Raw genomic sequence first — 18769 nt, forward strand, 5'->3', positions numbered from 1 at the left:
GCCATGAACAGTCTTGCTGCATACTCAGGTAGAGTGCATAACTCTTCTGGAGCCTCCAGCCACTACTTCAATATAAATGAAGACATGACAGTGCAGCTCTCAGTTTCCCCAAGCTGGCATACTGACCAGGATGCTAGCATAATGCAGCCTGAGTTAAAGATAAAGGAAGAAAAGTTATGAAAACCTGATTGGATCACAGACAGCAAAAAAACTAACAGGTGCATCTGGATGTGGGCGAGGCAGGGGAAGGAAGAGAACTGGAGTGTGGGCTACTTGCTACTGTGGAAGCCAGCAGAACTCTGGGACTGCACTTGCCATGCTGCACATGCTGGAGACTATCCATGTAGAGCACTAGAAAAGTGAAACGGTAGTAAGAACAGATCAGTGGTAGAGAGCAATTCACAATCAGGCAATAATCAGGCAATGTGTGTTACAATGTCTGTCCTAGATCAAAAGAGAAGAGTCCATATAGACATGTTCTATGTATTCATGAGGCTGTGTTTTGAAAAGCAGTGACTCTGGGGAACTCTGATATGTTACACAGATAATGCACTGGAAGCTGGCTCCAGGCAAAGTGAGAAAGCCTGACTTAGTCCTCCTGGTAGCTAGTTAAGGATCTATGGTGTAGCAGAAAGGACATGATTTTCCCACTGGCAGGACATTTACTGGATCACCACATTCAAGAGAGAAGCAGAATGACTGGGAAGGAGTCAGAAATGAGCTTCAGGAATGATACACAATCTTTAAGATTCTCTGTAGCCTGAGAAACAGAAGACAGTTAGGGAGAATACGATGTTTTAATGATCTACTAAGGAAAAATGCTTCCAACAGCAGGAAGGCCTATTAGCCCACAAACAAAACCATAATGAAGTTCAGTACAGAAGATGGAACCCATAAAATTCAAAGTGGAATTGAGATGCAAGGAGTTTTTATAAGATTTGAGAAAAGGAATAACTAAAAGCATTGCCTGAGGGAGGTGGTGAATTTGTCAACACTTGGCCTCTTTATGTCCAGTCTGGGATGATTACTAATGTACATGGTCTGCTTTACCAGAAGGTATTGGTTTTGATGAGTAGTGGGGAAGAACAAAGCATCTGGAGTGCCAACTAGCCAGGCAGAGTTCCACATGCTGGGTTTTGCAAATGATGTGATGAGATCAGCCACTGTGGTCCTTGTGGCTGTAACAGTAAGATCTTGTAATGTATTTTCCATCTGTAATTCTGGAAGTGGGTTTCACAAACAGCCCACAGAGGTGTGCTGGCCTGCTGTGATGGTGACCAGAGAGTCTCCTTCTGCAGTGTCTGATCAAAGCTAAAACCTTTGTCGGCAGTGTATAATGACCACACTCCTTCTGAGGAGACAGATAATGAGAAATGGTTTTGATGGGAATTCTCCATAATGTCCAAGTTTGGCACGTGGGAAATGCTGGGGCAAGAACTGGAGTCTCAACAGACTTTTCCTTATGTCTTCTGGCACCTCTAGAAATCTGCATAGGTTAAGATGGAAGCACTTATCTTTTGTATCCCTCAAGATGATGACTCCACTCTTAGGCCACATTGTACCGGGGCCAGCATGAGGTGCAGAAAATGAAATATACAAATAATAACTATCATAGCTTTCAGAGATTCTCTATTGGAGAGTAAAGTCCTATAAGGAAACTTCAAGGAGATGAGAAAACCTAATGGTTAAACAAGAGCAATGGAGAGCACCATACTTAGCTTCAACTCTGAGCTTTGCCATTAACGTGCTTCGATCACATCCATGTTCTCCTCTATGCCTGGACTTGGGTAGCAATGAGAAGAATTCTACTTCCTGTCTCCTACCCATTGCTCTATGGAGTTGTCTCTCTTCATGCATGCCTGTGTAGTGCCTGGCAAAGAAAAGCACATTTCGAGCTTATGTCCTTTCTCTTCTAAAAAATGTCTGACCATAACTCCCATGTTGGCTCAATACAGCCCCAGTTCAGAGAGCAAACCATGTTGCCTTAGGTGAGATTTTGGTGGAACCAAAAAGACTGCGTTGATGATTTCTGAGTTCCTCTTGTTCCAGAGTGATTTAATTTGATTTGCTCCCATGTTCAAGGAGAAGCTCCCTGCAAGGCCATGGAAATCACAGGGAGATTTCCCATTCATTTTCATGAGTTCTTGGAGCAGGTTCACTCAATTTTTCATTTTATTTGTCTTATCTGTAGTGCTGAGAGCTGGATTACAATTGCTGGCAGGTATGGACACTGGAGAGTCATTCCATAATGCAACTGCCTAGGAACTATACATTTCAAAATGCTTGTTCAGAAGCAGTGGGAGAGAAAAACAGAAATGGGATGAGAGTGGGGAAGAAGAGTAATGTTGGTGTTCAAAACCTCCTTTGTCTAATGCTAATGAAAAAACCAGTTCACTAGACCACGTACAGCAGCAAGAAGCACCAGATGTCTACATGCTGGGAAAAGAATGACATAAACTGTTTCTGGAAAAGAGATTGAGGTTCAGCGGAAGATTTTGGGCAGTGAATCACCATTTATTAGAGAATTCTTTCATAGAGAGGATGGATATGTTCCACCTAGAGTCACTAGAAAACTACAAAAATATCCACGGATCTTGAAGGAATCAAATACTTGTCACTTCCCAAAGCTCTGCAGTCCTACATGATGACATGGAGAAAAGAAATGCTCTTGCCCCAGAAAGCAGGGGTGGACTGTAAGTACTGCACCATCCTTCTTGGAATGCTAATGCAGAGTTCAGAGACAGTTAAGATGAGCAGAGGTGAAGTTTCAGAATGGGAAGGGGAGTCTCAGTCAGGCTGAACAAGGCAGAAAATTCAGCCCACACTCCAAGGCACTGTCTGAGTCCATGAAAGAGAAACCTGGACTGTGAAGAATGATCTGTCAGTGCTTAGACAAGGGAGACCATTCTTCAGTACATCTGCATAACCTTTAGATCAACCTCACAAACCAGAGATTATAAGGCTCTAGAGCTGCTTCTCAAACACGGTAACGGTTCCCAGGGTCTCTATAAAAACCTTTTATGCCTTCTCATCCTGTCTTGGACAACTCCAGCATTTCCTAAGCATCCAGTGTAGTTAGAGAAGATGGAATGAGAAAGACTTCGCTTTCACTTATCTGTCACTTAGGGAAGATTTATTTTCCCTTATGTCTGAGCTGAAGCTCTTTGCTGGGGGTGAAGGGCAGATTTCAAATGCACAACAAGGTAGGCTGAGGGGGACTTGTCTCCCAGCACTCCTGCTAACAGGATCTTTAGAAGCCATGGTTTCACTCTGGGTATCACTGCCATATTCCAACACAGCCAGCTGACTCTCCAGTGGCAGTTTCCAGAAAGAGAGGGAGTACCCATCCATCTCCAGGTGGGTGCTGAATAGAAAAATGAAAAGAACTAGATAAAAATCTCTGGAAACAGAGATGGTGACAGCAACAAAAGTAAAGTAACTTTGTTACTCACCAGATCATTAACTTTGTAAAGGAAACTATACAATCTAATATTCCTCTGGACCATTCATCTTCATTCTCCTAACCTGATATCAGTAGCTACCAGGTGGTGCCTGCACAGGCCATTCAAATAAGATTATGTTATCATAGCTCTCCAGTCACCACCAAGAGCAGGACCACGATCATGAGGAGGAAATCTAGTTATTCAGGTACATGCTACCTTATTAAAACTTTGAGCAAAGTACATTGAGCCGTTATAATGGGATTAGTTTGAGTTGTGTTCTCAGGGTTGCCATGACTCTGTGACTTTGGTTCTTTGCTGTGGGGTGTACAGAGCACAGCCCTGCTCTGGCCAACCACAAATAATCCAGACCATCATCCCAGAGAAGTGGGCACCAACCAACACGGACTGTGATCAAGAATACAAAGCTTGTGGAGATTAATTTTATCTAGGCACAAATGCCTGATGAAGAGATGGAGGGAACTATACAGGAGCTGTGCAATCAAAGCAGCAATCAGGAGAGCAAGAAGAAGAAGCTTTTTTAAACCTTACCTAGTCTGTCTCAGCACCCAGTCCTAGCCTTTTGCTCCAGTGTTAACAGATGTCCCTTCAGGAATCTGATCTTTTCATACCCGACAGGGTATCAAGAGGTCTGAAGGGCTTCCTCTCCTATGGACAGGAATTTCTGGGGGTTGATGTGCTCCTCCACATTCTTAGTGAACAGGAATCCACACTACGATAAGCACTACAAGACATTTCTTAGATAAAAGCAGCAAAGGACAAAAGATGAAGCAAACAGGTGGGGCAGAGAGTAATGGACACTGGCTTCCTGAACAGCTTCTACAAAGAGATTTCTTGGTCCAGAGTCACCAACACAGTTTAGCACTACCAAAGTTCACAGGATCACAGGATGTTAGAGATTGGGAGGGACTCAAAGAGATCAACGAGTCCAACCCCCCTGCCAGAGCAGGACCACACAATTTAGCTCAGGTCACACAGGAATGCATCCAGACAGGCCTTGAAAGTCTCCAGAGAAGGAGACTCTACAGCCTCTCTGGAGAGCCTGTTCCAGTGCTCTGTGACCCTTACAGCAAAGAAATTCTTCCTCACGGTGAGGTGGAACCTCCTGTGCTGCAACTTATATCCACTGCCCCTTGTCCCATCACAGGGAACAAGTGAGAAGAGCCTGTCTCCCCTCTCCTGACATCCAGCTCTCAGATACCTATAGACACTTATTAAATCCTCTCTCAGTCTTCTCTTTCCCAGACTAAAAATCCCCAGATCCATGTCCCTCTTAAACTGGGGAGCCCAAAACTGTGACCACTGCACAGCTAACACAGGAGGCATTTGTAGCATTGGAGAAAGCAGCATTTCTTCTCAGTTGTTTCTGCATGTGGAAAAAAAAACACTCTGGGACCATTTACTAGGTTCCTATTCTTAACCTAACAGAATCATATAATCATTTTTGTTGGAAGAGACCTTTAACATTATCAAGTTCACCTGTTAACCCAGCACTGCCAAGTCATCACAAAACCATGTCCCTCAGCTCTGCATCTGTGTATCTGTTGAAGACCTCCAGGGATGGTGACTTGACCCTTTCTACAGGCAGGCTGTTCCAGTGCTTTGCAACTAATTTGTGGGAAAACTCTTTTCTAATATCCAGCCTAAATCTTCCCTGGTGCAACTTGAGGCCATTAACTCTTGTCCTATCACTTGTTACTTGGAAGAACAGACTGACACCCACCTTGCCACATCCTCCTTTCAGGTAGTTGTAGAGAGCGATAGGGTCTACCTTGAGCTTCCCTTTTCCCCAGCCTAAACAACCCCCATTCCTTCAGCTGCTCTAGAGGTCTGGAGTTGTGCTGTAGACCTTTGCCCTTTCTTTGACCGCACTCCAGAACCTCAGCATCCTTCTTGTAGTGATGGGCCCAAAACTGGACATGGTACTCAAGATGTGACCTCACCAGTGCTGACTGCAGAAGTAAAACCACTTCCCTAATCCTGCTGATCACATTACTTTTAAAACGAGCCAGGATACCCTTGGCTTCCTTGGCCACCTGAGCACACAGTTGGCTCATATTCAGCCAGCTGTCAACCAATGCCCCCAGGCTGTTTTCCACTGGCCAGCTTTCCAGCCACTCTAGCCCAAGCATGTAATGTTGCATGGGGTTGTTGTAACTGATGCACAGGACCTAGTGCTCAACCTGTCTTTCCAGATCCCAGAGCTTTCCTACCAGACCAATACTTCCTCCCAGTTTGATATGTTCTGCAAACTCATTGAGAGTGCACTCGGTCCCCTCATCCAGATCATTGATACAGATATTGAAGAGAACAAAACACAATCCTCACCCCCTAGAGAACAACCACTTTTGACTGATTATCAGCTAGACTCCTGAGAAGGAGTCAAAAGTCAAAACTGACAAGGGGTACTTGCTGCTCCCTCAGAAAATGCTCAAGACTGACACATCTCCACACACACTTTCCCAGAAGGGTTTATGGCACAACGTTGAGTCCTTTCCTGTTGCTACAGCGATTCTAAACTCAGGGTGGTTGCGCCAGCACAGATGTGTGTCTTCTGGCCACTCCCTGCTTTTGGTAGCATATACCTCACTGAATGGGTAAGAATAAAAGTCTGAGCATCTGTCAACCACCCCCCACAGACACACATTTCTATATGTGACTGTCAGGTAAGGAGAGGCTGACAGTACTGCAGTGTCCCGGCAGAGAAGAGACTGCAGCCCTATTCATCCTCTGACTCACTAAATGCGCAGGACATTTGATGCTAACCCGATGCTCTGCAGCAAGCAGAAGTACAGTATGCACTGTGCAGGAGACTGCTCCCCTTCTGCATCGACACCTGAACACAGCCAAACTCCCAATGTGCATCTGCAAAGTGTTCTTGTACCTGGGATTGTCTCCCAAAGAGTGGTTACACATTTTAAACCTGCAAAGCCTTCCTCACACAACTCCCTCCCTGTGTTCTTCTACACACCTGTCCTGTGCTCAGGAATAAATCCCTTGGTGCAGAGAGTTTACTTTCTTTTAAATCTTTTCCCCCAATTGTTTTAATATATTTTGTCAGTGTTTTGGTCATCATTTTTGCTTTGGAAATGCAGGGTTTAGATCTCAGTGTGATGAGAACAGCAGTGCTCCTTGCAAAGGTGTTCATTTCAATGATGGGTTACATGGGTACAAACATGCAGTGCAGATCTGCCCAGAGGACAGGGTTCTCCACCAGGGAATCAGCAGTTCAGACCCCAAGAAAGGAGACAAGAAGCCTCCCTGCTGCAAGGTGCTCTGTCCAACCTCTCCCAAAGGATCCACTACCAAGAGGCGTGTGGTGGAAGGGGCAGGACAGTTGTGTGGTCCTGTAAAGATGGCTGGAGGGTGACATTCAATCCCATGGAGAAAGTCGGATGTGTTAGGTTCGAAGTGGCACATTGCTGGTTCTCTGCACAGGGAGCCAGCCACAGCAATCTGCTTTGTATGAAATTCTGGCCTCACTTGCAGACTGTCATGTGTCCAAGAAAATCCTCTTTTTTTCTTGTCTTCTCTCCTTCCACAGAGGAATTCTTCCAGAGAATTTCTTAGCATCTGAGGACATTGGCCATTTAACTGAGCTTTCTGGCCACAACACAATTATAATTGGTCTCTCATGGACAGACTCAGCACAGAGGCCAAAAAGCTGCAAAGGTTATTAATGACTGAGCACCCTTCTACTTCCTAACAGCCAGACAGGCAGGAAAATGAGAGGGGAAGACTTGAGGCAGAGCCACTCTCCTCTTGTACATGCTGTCCTGGTGCTCCTGTGCCTTGCAGCAGACTCTTAGCTCTCCACATCTCAGAGAGCAGACAACACAGAGAGCTGTGGGAGGCAGATCAGGGATCCACCTGCCCTCCTGGAGCTCAGAGACCATTTAGGGTGCCTTGTCTCTGTAGCCAAAGAGCACACCAAAGTGAAAATAACTTCAGCCTTTCCAGAGGCACCTGGTTTTGCCACAGGTAAAACTGGAAGGACACAGAGACACAGCAGCAGCAGAATAAGACAAACAGAATCACAGACAGATCCTTCTCTCTCCTCTCCTCAAACAAAAAGAGCATCTCAGGAGAGATTTGAATTGAGTGAAGAACATATTATTACAATTATTACATCCTCATTTGACAACAATCACATGGCCTGGTGCCAGCTGGCATCAGGAAGCCATTGCTACTTCTCCTTCATTGTTCAATAAACACCATGACAAGAATACAGCCCTTGTTAGGTTGAGGACCAAAGAATGGAAGAGGAGAGGCCAAAACCACCTCCTTGGACAATCACTATTGAGTAAACAGAGCTGTACTTGGGAAACACATCTTTTAAACCTATCTTTCTGTGTTTTTGGGGAGAGGAGCCCTGTGTACAGGTTGGGAAGGTGAGCATGTTCACACTGGGGTGTATTTCCGTGGTGTCAAACAGACTAGTGGCAGCTACAAGGGGAGCCCATAATGCCCTTGTTTCTCAGGGGAAGATAAAAGTCCATGAAGCTGAGAATTTAGGGATGTATGCCAACATAGCAGGCTGGGTAAATTTGGACTGGCACTCCACACTGGTCACGGCTGTGCTTGGCCTTTGATAAGGAGTTGTCTCACAAGAGCTCCTTAGCAATCTAGTGTCATTCCAGTAAGCCATTCTCTTATCAAAGTTTATGTCAGAAATTTGGAGATGAGGGAGGGAAGCAGGCCCAGTAGATGTGGATGTCATAGAATGTTGTTTATTCACACTAACATTCCTGAAATTGTACCTCCCACTGGCAGAACAACTGTTTGGAAACATGGGGGAAAGCTAGTGCTCTTTCCTCAGCAAAACCATGCCCTTGGCGTGCTGCTGTAGCTTTGCACTGAGTTTTGTAGAGAGGAACCAGCACTAGAGGTTTGGGAGAAATGCTCTCTGAGCATGAGCCACTTGTACTTAGCAGACAATCTAAAGGAACTGTCACTACAGCAGTTACTGGGTTTGTCCAAATGTGCATCCCTTCCCTGTTTGCCTTGCTAAGTCAAGATGTTCGCTTCTGGTATCTGAAACACTGATTTCACCAAAGCAACATTTGCACCAACCTACCTGAGGGAGTGCAGTCACTGCCTGGTTTGACTAATGAGACAACTGCTGCATTCTTGTCCTGCCCCAGCTGCCCAGGGCTAGCCAAGAGACTATGTAAGGGGATACAGTAAAAGATCTCATTAGGCATCAAAGTTTAGCATCTTCTCCCTAGAAATAATTGCCCAATTATTGTCCCATGGCATGGGTGGCCCTGCAGTGAAGGTCTTACTTTTGGTCCTGTTTCTGCTCCAGTTTTTATGGGATTCTTGGAAAATCACTAAATTTCTATTATATCTGAGACCACTTCAGCCTGAAACAGGCCAGGGCTCAGCTGAAGCTACATGAGTGTCCTTGGACCAAGTCCACCAGCTGCTGACTCCCGAGCATGCTCAGCCCCCCCAGGGATTCCCTGAGGTGGCAGCAAACCAGAGGTCTGCTGCAAGTTCCACAGCCCTTGTGATATGCATGCAATTAAAAAGGCACAGACGCAGGACATGTCTATGTCTTTTTTCTAGTCTACATTTTTCAGTGGGCTAGTACAGCTCTACCTCTTCTGCCCTTCCTTCTGCATCCTGCTGATCCACGATACTACAAAGGCTCTAGGAAATAAGAAGTAAATGGAGGCAAAAGAGAACTCTGATGAATAGCTGAAGAGATTTACAAGCAAAACCCTTTCAGTGACCAATTCTGCATTCATTCCCCTCCCTGGCACAAATATGTTGATAAAAGAGGGCTGCAGGAGGGTTACATGCATTGGGCCTAAGATCACAGCACGAAAGTGAGAGGAAAATGAGATGGAAGCTAATATTCTTCATCAACCTGTCCTGCCACGGTTTAGCAGAACTGTCACTGTGATCATGCAAGGCAGCAAGAGAGGCAATGTGATCTGCCACCATCCGTCCTCTGCCCCTTACATTAGGATTTAGACTGAGCTGTCAGTAGTCAAAGGCAGCCAGTGAGACAGCTGGAGCTGTCTGCCTTGGCCTACTTTGGCTTTACTTGCTCCTCTTCTCCCTACTTGCATTTTTCTCATAAATTATTGAATTATTAACAACTGGATTTCCTTGGCAATGGGTCTGCATTAACCCTGGGATCTGACTGTGTTGCTGTTAGTCTTCATTTCCTCCTCAGAGATCAGATGTATTTGCACACAAAAGGTGCAATCAGTTATGTGGGTATGACACCCAACCCAGGTCCAGCTGAACCACACAGGAGACTTTTATCAGAACGCATGTGGTGAGTCTGGAGTGAAATATGACGTGGGAGTTGTGGAAGGTCCTCCAACACTGACAAACACTGAAGGCCTCTCTCCAAGCACCATGATACCCTGCAGTGTGCTCTGCTTAGGTGGATTATGCAGCGAGAGGGGCAGGACAAAAGGCCAGCCCGCAAACACACAATGGTGCCACTCTCAGTTCTGGAGCAGGAATGGCTGGTATGAACAGCTGGTTAGCAAAGGCAATGGCTCCGATTCTCTGTCTCACATGTGCTTCAGTTTGGCTCCCGAGACCCCAGGAGAGAAGCACAAGCTTTCTGAATGATCAGTGCTTTCTGGGTACAGCAGAGATTGGGAGAGTGTGGTCAGAAGATTGAAGTCTAGAACCTTGCTTATGCAACTCTCAATTTATCTTCCACGTTGAGGTCACACCAAAGCAGTCCTTTCTTGTTTCACCTATGCCTGTGTGTCCTTTCCAGCTCTGCTAAGCTTCTGCACTAGTACCAAAGAAATACTGATCAATAACAGTGCTCAGTGGTTTGTCACATGCTCTGCCTGCTAACCCAAGCCTAGAAAATATTTGACCCTGAGTGTTTTCTTTCTTCCCAACTGTACTTTGTAGTATCAAGCTTCAATCTACATCCAACTCAAACCTGAGCTAAAGAATGTGTCATTGCTAATGTATAACCAGGGAGCGTGAAGCTGGGTGTGAGAACAGCACACATCAGCAGTGTGAGAACAAGCAGCAAGCACAAAAGATGGCCTCATTGTGCTGCTGCACACCATTGTTTAAGGGACTGCATCTGGAGACTCCAAGTTGAAGCTACCTCTGTATACAGCTGCCTGCCCATTCCAGGGCCTAGCACATCACAGAGGAACTTAAGACACTTCTCTTCTGGGTGTTTGGTTTTAATCCACGCTGTACAAAGTTGCCTAAGATCCAATTAGTACTAAATCTGTCTCTTACCAGAGAGACATGCTCATACCATGCTGTATGGAGACTGTCTGGGAGGACATTTAACAGGGAGCTCCCTATGTCTATGGACCTGGCATCAGAGCTATGGACCTCAGAGGGCTGAAGCTGGATTTGCTAAGCCTGTTGTTGGCTCCATCCTACTCCTCTCACATGAAAAACTTTTGCTGTGTGATAAGCTGAGAGACACTGGCTCAAAAGGGGAAGCAGCTCCAGGATGACTGTAACAGTGTATTACTGTGTGCACAAAAGGCACTTCCTACATTTAATGATCACAGATTTGCATGTAGTCATTGAGCAAGAAGCACTTCTGCACTCCCACAGACGACATGCATGTGAACCCACTGCACTCTCCAGCACCAGCTGATGTCACCAGGGCCTGAGAAACCACCATCCGCTCACAGTGGGCGAAGGTTTGAGTAAATTTCCCTTGCATCAGCTGAGGCACTCCAGGTTGACAACTGGGTTGGTCACACAAGGCCATTGTGGATGAACAGTATTCCCAGCAGCACTACTGCAAACAGCAACGGAGATCACCTGTGCAGGAGAGACCGTGTGGGCCTGGCCCCAGCCACAGCAACCACCTCAGCTGAACTACATGCTTCCACCCACCCTGGGAACATTTCCTAACACCCTCCGACAAACCCTGCATGCTGCTGGAGGAGAACAGAGTTTGCCTGCAGCTAGAGTGCCCAAATCTGGGGTACGTGCCAGAGCCAGCGTCTGCAGCACCAGGCAGAGGCAGGGAGACTGCACAGCACAGCCAGAACAACCAGATGAGACAGTTCCATGCAGAACAACTAAAGCCAGACGGCAGGCCAAGGCATCCGAAAGGCAAGCCAAGCCCTCACACAAGAGGAATGTAGCATGAGGGACCAGCTGGAGGTGGTGTATGAAGGTCTCAGAGGACATGAGAATTAATTTTGTCATTCAGATGGTCCTAGGAAGCATCTTGGGAAATATGCAGACCAGGAGCACTTTCTCCATCCCACCTGCTACTAGTAAAGAGATGACTTTGCATAGACATGTGACCCTGGTGAGCTGGGGTAATCCTTCTGTCTCTGCCAGGTTTGCTTTGGTTGCATGCTGTTCAGGGACAGCCTTCCAGAGACTGTGACATGACTCAGGATTTGACAAACTATCCACCACAGGAGGAGAGAGTCACCTCCTGGTACTGCAGCTTTTTGACCTCTGTTGTACATCAGGCCAAGATGGAATGTACCTTGCAGTACTCCAGGGTCCAGGACGCATCCCTGCTGATGACTGTGATATCTGCACAGAAGACAGGACTGCTTGGAAGAACTCGTGTATGTCATGAAACCAGCTACAGTGTTGCAGGATGATAGGTCTGGGACTCTGAGGCCTGATTTCTATTCCCATTTCCACCATAGCCTTCACAAGGTGATGTTGGGCAAGCCACATGCCTTGTCTGTGCCTTCACCTGGGGAAATGCTGCTCCTTTTACTTAGAAGGAGAATAATGAGGACATATCTTTGGGCTCCACACTGTCTGCCTGCAAAAAGGGTCCCTGCAGGCTCAGGCAGACAGCAGATGAGAACACCACCTTTGCCTGACACAACATCAGTGTGCCACATCAAAAGATGACATCATGGGATATGGACAAGCATTTACCCTCTGACAGAGGAAATAGCAGAAGCATGTGTAACCATTTGCCTTTCATGCCAACATATTTTCCTTATGTAAAGAGAGGCCCTGGCGGCCCTAAGGAGGCCTGTGCTCCTCTGGGAAGGAGGAACTATCAGGCAAGGATGCCAGCGTACCTGCCTGGGTAAATTTGTGCATGCACTTCACATTATAATAAGGCTTTAGCATCTGATAACAGAGACCTGCTGGAGTCTGGCATGAGGACAGAAGGAATTGAAGGTCATGCCACGAATTCCAGTTATGCTGATAGGCATCTACAGCCAGAGAAAGAGCTCAAGACCAGGAACTGAAAACTGGTGGGGAGGGCTGGAAAACAGAACCTGATTTGGGGATGACAATAATGGGGAGTTCTGGAGCCCAGCTGGGTAATTGTGTGTATGTTTGCCAGGGGATACAGGAAGATGTTTTCCCTGAGGGAGTGACCCACAAATTCTGCCTCTACTAGTTAAACAAACAGAGTAAATACATTGCAATAAAATCAGAGTAAATACATTGCAATAAATGTATTAAATAGCTGGCACATGTCTCTCCAGAGGCCTCTCCCTGATGGAGAAGCTGAACAGAGGAGTTGATCAACAGACAGGCAGAAACGCAAACATGCCTTGTGTAGCCTGCACTAGAGAAACTGTCTGCATGCAAAACCAGCTGAGAACGTTTGTGATGTAGTAGAGTTGCTCTACATACTGTTTGCTTTTACCTCATCATGACATCACTCACTGCAAGTCAGTCTGTCACTGTTACTTGCCTTTAGTCTTTCACTTAGCAGAGGCCCAGGTGGAATAGTGCTCTGAGGTGCACATCAAGGTCTGAACAAGTTCACAAAAGGAACAAGACTGCAGCTGTGTGAAGAGCTGGTTCAGCAATCCCTGCACAGCACAGTTCCATGTCAGGTTGGCTGCAGAGTCTTCCCACAGAGCCTAACATAAATGGAGCTTTAACTTCCCTTGAATAGCACAGGGTGGAATGGGACAGGTTGAGATGGAATATTTGAGAGAGAAAGGAAGGGAAGGGGACAAAGGATGGGGAAGCAGAAGAACTCCTAGCAAGTGACAGACCCTTCCAGTTGTATTGCAGTCTACTGTTACCTCATTTATGGACACGACTTCACTGTTTTCTCAACATTCTCCTCCAATCTCAGACTAGATGTTCTCACTCTGCCTGTATTTTTCAAATCATGACTTCTTTTTGGGTTCATCTGCCTTATGGCTATTGCTTTCTGCTTCTGCAAAGGTACTGACCAGGGCTTTGATGACATTATCAACAAAGCGACATTTGAGCTAGGAAAGATCCAGTTAACAGTCAGAAGGTTGAAAGGGAGGCACAACATTGGCAGGGACACTACAAAGTGCTAGCATGTTACCATCCTTGCTTTTCACTCCTCTGCTGAGAATGCTAGAAGCACACTTACCTGTCAGTCAGCAACAGAAGCTACCGGTGAGGAACGGCACAAGGCTTTGTTTTTCAGTGACTGAACAGTCACCAACCTGGACCCCTGAAATCTTGCTCCAGAATCCTGGCAAACTGGTGAGGAAAACCACTTTGACTTCAGCAAGGTTTTGTTTCAGCTTCACAGAGAACAACCTGAAACTTCGGATGCATCAAACCCCTCATGCAGTAACTGCAAGGAAACTGGACTAAAAAAATTTACCTCTCAGCAAACAGATTAAATGACCCATTCAGATTATCAAGGAGGACAGATGAACTTAAAAAAATAAATCACAACTTCTTTTCCCTTTACCCCTTCAAATTGTTTTCCTTGCAGAAAGGTTGATACTTATCAGGCTGTAACCACAGTTGTCTTAAAACCACACACAGCCTGTCTACTAACTTAGGCACAGCAGACACTTTCATTTACATATCTTTTCTTACAGATTCACATGCTTTTATTAGGTCTTGATTATTACTTGTCTATGCTGTAAAACAGTGAATTATGCAGCTTTAACTTGTTACAGAATGACTGTTTTTCTTTAAACTTCACAGAAAAATCACACAAAACATATGGTTGGAAGAGACCTCAAAGATCATCCAGTTCAACCCTCAACCCAGCACTGAAGGGTCAATACTAAACCATATTCCTAAGCACCAGGTCCACAGGCTGCTTAAATGCTTCCAGGGAGGTGACTCCACCACTGCCCTGGGCAGACCATTAAAGTGTTTGATAACCTGCTCTGTGAAGAAGTATTTCCTAGCATTCAGCCTGAACCTCCCCTGGTGCAGCTTGTAACCACTTCCTCTAGTCCAGTCGCTTGAGACTTGATATTTGATTCATATCAGGCTGCATTTAGAACAAAGTTTGAATCCACAAATGTGATGGTTTGAGTGTTACCCACCCCACACACATCCAGACTAGACTCAGTCGACCTGGAAACTGAAGAATGAAGCTCTGTTTACAGCTTGGCACAATATACAAGCAGATACTTACAATATATACAGAAATAGACAAGTTAAAAGGTAATACAGAAACACAACTCCCCTCCCAGAAACCTGATTTCTCAGGAGGGGCTCCCAACCACCCTTCCACCTTCTCCCACTCCTCTACCTTACCCCAGACTTTGCCTTATGCTTAAGGTAGTTTGAAGGGTCAGCCAGGGGGGTTAGAAAGCATAAGGATTAGTCACACAGATGGCAGGTTAGGTTGGAGAGAAGTTCATGCAGCCCCAAAAGACAGAGAGTGACTCCCTTATCTATATTTATGGTTTTGTTCTTATACATCTCAGCAAGCCTATGAGTGAAGCAGACATCACCACTGTTTCCTTTTCACAGCCTATGATCTAATTCTTCTCACCAAAATATCCCAGCTAGGTTCACACTAGCACAATGAAAAATGTATAAAAGCAGTTTTATCAAACACTAGTTTACTACCCAAATAAAACAGCTTGACTGCAAAAGGGAGAATAAAAAGGAGTATTAAAGAAAGGAAGTTGTGCTAGTAGCCAGTGAGTTAAACAGGTTGTTCCAGGACATCATATACCCCAACACTGGAGACCTGATGGATCTTGTCATCTCATCCTCATTTTCCTTATAGAACAGAGGAGACAAACAAGCTTGTCTGCTCTTTCCACACTTCATGCAGTTTCTCAACTCTGAATGAGTTAGTCATTGAATTTAAGTTATTGAATAAACTGGGGTTTTTTTCTTTTTAAATCATATTCTACACAAGAAAGAGCAATTTCTATCAAAAGTGGACTTACCAAGCTTTGGCCCCAGGTGCTTAGGCAGTGATTTGGTCCAACTCTCTGAAATATTTTAGCAGGAAGCACTTGTATCTTGATCTTGAAAACAAAACAAGATAAAAATAACCTTTTTATGACATAGGCTAAGCTTAATTCCTAACATATTTAATTGTAAATAGCTCTAGTTCAAAAGGAAGAAGTTTATTTAGCTTAAAATAATAATCCAAATTATTGAAAGCCTGTGACTGATCTTGTACATTTGTGGTGGATGAGAAGAGCATGGGCCTCACCTTCTCTGCTCAGTGACCAGCTGTTTTAAGATGCCACTATGAGACTGTGCCCCAGAGAACAATTTTCCAGCTGGGAATTACAAGGTCCCCTCAGGATGGACAGAGCTATCACAACAGGCATATCTCTCAATTTGTTTTATCCTCCTCTACTCAGCCCTCTTCTTTCTTTTACAATCACTGGAGAAGTCTGGATGTACTGTTGCATGACTGGCGAAAGAACCGCATAAAATGAGCACAGCAAAATCGATGCTGAGATGCCTGCTCAGACTGGCAAGGCACCTGAAAGGAGAGCTCAAAGATCCTCCAACCTGGCCCACTCCAGGCAGGAGGTCTACTCCTGTGGGAAAGAGACAGCCTCTCCCTGTGGGAGAACGTGAAAAGGCTGACACAATGCTGACCTGAAAGGTTGCGATATTGTTCTCTTTCATGACAGCTGACATTAATTAGCTCACTGACGTCCTCTTTCTGATCATCTCAGCTAAGGAATCTGATAGTGATTTGTACTTGGCACTTCCCTGATAAAAGCTTTACCACTCCAACTCAGCTTGAGTAAAACTCCTCTCTCCTCCATGTCAACTCCACTAAGTGACTCCCCTTCCTGCTTCTGCCTTTCTTTATAGCAAATGTCACAGGAGGGGCAAATGGAGGACCTTTGTGTCAGAAACTTGTCTGCTACTCTTCCATCACCAGAACTCAGTCCATTGTCCCGCCTGGTAGTGACAAACATGTCACCATCAAGAGGAACTGCTTTGGGTCAGATCCTCCAGCTTTACCAACTTGAGATGAATCTGTGTTATGCCTGCTGAGTATCTGTTCCTTCAGGAAAACGAGGCTCATCAGACAGACTGCACAGGAGGGAAAACAAGGTTTCTTAAAAGGTTAGCTAACACTGCTTTAGCTAAAGCCCCACCACAGCCCAATTTCTGGAGGCTTATGGCATGCAAATCTTGGATTAACTCAATATTCAGCAGAGCTTTGCAGTCCACTTGTAACACTTCCCAGTTCAGTGAAAAGAACTGGGCCTCTCATGAGCCTCTTTTCAGCATTTCTCCAAAGCTCTGGATATCCTTCTGCAGCATGGGATTTGCAAGACGCGTTATGAGCAGGACACTAATCTGCTCCTCCACTGCAGCATGTGGGGAAGGGAATCTCAGGTGGCTTCCTATGGTATCTGATCTCTCTTTCTTCCCTGGAATAACTTGGTGGAGACATCAATGGGCAGCCATTTCAGCCCAGACCCCAGACCACTAGAACCATTCTGGTGTCAGGGTTTCATGGATTTTTTTCTAGTGCAGGATCATAACTTATCTCCTAAAATCAACTCAAACAGATGAGGCAGTGTGGAATACCACTGCTGTCAGTCATTGCTCTCCAGAAGTTTACATCCATCTTGGCTACCACAACAAAAGGAAAAGCAAGAAGCTCAGTCTGTTAAAAAACAATGGTGCCCACATTCATAGTTTCCATGTCCACTCTGTCTTAATACCTGAGAGGTCTTCTGTTTGCAAGTCAATGTGGGCTTCTGGCTAGAAGAAACCATTAACCACATCTGACTGCCTCCAAGCAGTACAGAAACAGAAAGGTGCAGAAGGAAGATTAAGATCCAATCCCTGAACACAAAAGGAAATGTAAAGGAAAAAAAAGTTTGAGAAGTGGAATGGCATGTTTCATCTCTAGCAATTGATAAAGTGTTCTGCATGCTTCATCTCTAGCAATTGATAAAGTGTTCTGCATGCTTCATCTCTAGCAATTGATAAAGTATTCTGCAAGCTTCATCTCTAGCAATTGATAAAGTGTTCTGCATGCTTCATCTCTAGCAATTGATAAAGTATTCTGCATGCTTCATCTCTAGCAATTGATAAAGTGTTCTGCATGCTTCATCTCTAGCAATTGACAAAGTGTTCTGCAATCTTAGCAAACTTGAATTGTTTTTTTGGCATAATCTTTATGATCTTAAAAGGGCAATAAGGAAGGTGATAAAAACCTGTTCTGGGAAGGTTATATGTTTCCCTAGTCAACTCAGTTTTTCCTTCTCACTTCCAAGGCTAACATTCAAAAGGAAGCTTGGCACACATGGGTTGTGTTGGAACTTGGAAGATGTTTATTTAGCTTCTCCCACAACACTACCAATGCAGAGCAGGGCAAGAACGGGAGTCCCATGGAGTGGCAACAGGGCCTGAGAAGTGGAGGGTGCCTAACTCAAGCTGCTCAAGTTTACTAAAACAAAATAGGTCAGTGGAGTTGCCCAGAGGGTTACGTAAGGTGGAAAGTAGCACTCCAGAGGAGAGAGAAGGGAGCCTGTTAAAAGGCAAAGCCACTCCAGTTTGTTTATGGCCAGAGATAACTGCCTTGTGGTGTATCTGTTCTCCAGAGCTGACAGAGTAAATCACACTCTTTATCTTCACAGCAGATGAGAATTTGGACTGGGCTGTTGTTTTGCAAGCTGTGGATTAAAGCAAACTGGGCTGTTACTCATTATTATGACTAGCATTATTATTTTGCTCCTGCCATCCCTGCATTTCAGTCTCTACATAAGGAATTTCATAGCTTGCCAACGGTTTGCTTGTAAGGAATGCTAGGGATCATAGAAACAGGATAAAAGCCTGATTCACCTAAAAAGGGTATATAAAAAAGGGTGGGCTGGCAGTTAGGTATAGGCAAGAGAAATGGACAAATGCCCTCTGGGATCTTGTGGAGTAGTGCTGGCAGATGACACTGTCACCCTAGCCCAAGGTCAGCACAAAGATTGATATGACTTCTAGGAACATGGAAGTAGCCTGTGGCTTGCTGATACACCTGTCCCATTGTCACAATCTCTTTCTGTTCTTACTGCTTCTCCTGTGCCAGAAATCCAGCTTCATTTTTTAAACACTGCCCACTCTGTCCCAGCTCCCTGGCCCTTGAAACAGATGGGGCAGGGAAGGTCTCTCTGGAG

Source organism: Pogoniulus pusillus, chromosome 18, assembly GCF_015220805.1.
Source record: "Pogoniulus pusillus isolate bPogPus1 chromosome 18, bPogPus1.pri, whole genome shotgun sequence".
Lineage (NCBI taxonomy): Eukaryota > Metazoa > Chordata > Aves > Piciformes > Lybiidae > Pogoniulus > Pogoniulus pusillus.